The sequence below is a fragment of the Pinus tabuliformis genome, chromosome 1_1 (genome assembly GCF_031772625.1).
Source record: "Pinus tabuliformis cultivar Carrire ecotype Pingquan chromosome 1_1, CPIR1, whole genome shotgun sequence".
Classification (NCBI taxonomy): Eukaryota; Viridiplantae; Streptophyta; class Pinopsida; order Pinales; family Pinaceae; genus Pinus; species Pinus tabuliformis.
In genome coordinates, this window is record NC_142297.1 from 878701470 (window position 1) to 878703468 (window position 1999).

Here is a 1999-nt window from a genome sequence, read left to right on the forward strand (position 1 = left end):
AATTTCCATAATTTTTGTTTGAAAAAATAGTTTGAAGTGATTCAAGAGCCATATTGAAGCATATATATGATTATTTGTTTCTAAAATGCCTCAAAAAAAAATAATGGATACACTAAGTAATCCAAAAAAAATATCTACTATGACGCATGAAAAAGAGGAAGAAATGCAATATGATATATCAAAATTATGATACCAAGTGCAACAAATTTTTCTCTCGCAAAAAGTAACCAACAATTAATTGGAAGTGATGATGAATGTTAACATGGATGGTTTAGATGAAAAAATAAAAAAGGACATGGAAGGTTCGAAAGATAGTTTAAAAGAAAAAATGGAAGGTTTGAAGGAAGGTTTGAAAAAGTTGCTACAAGAAATTCTTCCTAATGGAAATAAGGTATTCTATGAAAATCATCATGATAAAAAAAGGAATGTGAATAATTAATTTAGAGACTCTAACTTTTGGTGGAAGACCAACCAAATTCCAAAGATCAATATGAGGAAGTTTGATGAAAGAATCTAGTAACATGGATACTATAGATGGAGAAGTTCTTTGATCTACACGATGTGAAACACACATAAAAGGTATGAATTGAATATTTATATTTAGAACCCAATCAATTTGTATGGTATAAATAACTTTGTTCCAGTAAATAACTAGTCACTTGGAAAAATTTTACGGAGGAATTGATAGCACATTATGAGGATACAAAGAGAAATACCTTCTTTACCTAACTGATAAATCTAAAAAAAAGGGTTCAGTTGGGGAGCACAATCAGGACTTCCAAATATTGAATATCAAGGTAACTGATATACTAGAGGATCATTTGATTGATGTCTTCATAGGTAATTTAAAATATAAAATCCAACAAGAGGTTCGTCTTTGGGAACCTACATCATTGGAGAATGAATTTTGGGTGGCAAGAAAAGTTGAAAGCAAAATGATGGAAATAAGGAAGTTTACCACTCACAACTATAAAGATATATGTATTAGATCTCTTAGCTTCCCATAAACTACAATATTGAACCCACAACAACTAGAGGAAAAAAGAGAAAAAGGGATTTTTTTACAGTTGTGATAGAAAATACACTAAAGGTCATAAGTGTGCTGAAAATAGATTATTCTACATAAATTGTGAAGAGGAGGAAGAAAATGAAAAAGAAACATCAAACCTAGGGATGAAAATAAGAAATGAATCTGACCATATAGGGAGGAGGGTAGTAGTGGGTGGATTGGTGGCATATAGTGCAACTAGTGACACATATAAAGGATAAGGAGGAGAAGAAGATGTTAGTTGTAGATTGGTGGATCATAAAGATGGTGTTGTATATCGGGGAGAAGGAGGAGGAGATGTTGGTAGTGGATAAATGGATCATCCAAATAGTGATGTATGTGGACAAGGAAGAGATGATGGTAATGGTGGGCTTGTTGATGGTGTAGTTGGTTATACATATGGAGGAGGAGGAGACAAAGGTGGAGGTGGTGAACCAATAGATGGTCTGGTTGATTATGAGATGATGTTGGTTAGCTTATTGTAGCATTAGGTGGTGGAGGAGGGGGGGGGGGGAGGACGTGGTAGGTGATATACAACAGCACTAGGTGGTGGAGAATCATGAGGTGGGGGACCAATATAATCATCCTTGGAGGAATCATGGATTCCATTCTTCATCCACTAGATGTTGTTGGAGGAAACAACAACATGATGCATCAATGTCATCATGTAATGAGGAAGCACCACCCATATGTTAAGTCCCTATAATACTAGTGTAGGCCCCATATTGTTATTATTGTGCCTTTATATTATTATTGTTGTGTTAGGCCCTAACTATATTCTGACCCCTTAGACACATATATATATACCAATGAGGTCTTGTCATTTGAAATCATCCAATAATTGTTCATTTATGTGATATAAAAAGAGGTTTCCCCTTCAAATAAGCTTATTTTCAAGTCGTTCGTCTATCTTTTCTTATTTTTTGTGATCTAGTTACATAATATTTGTTA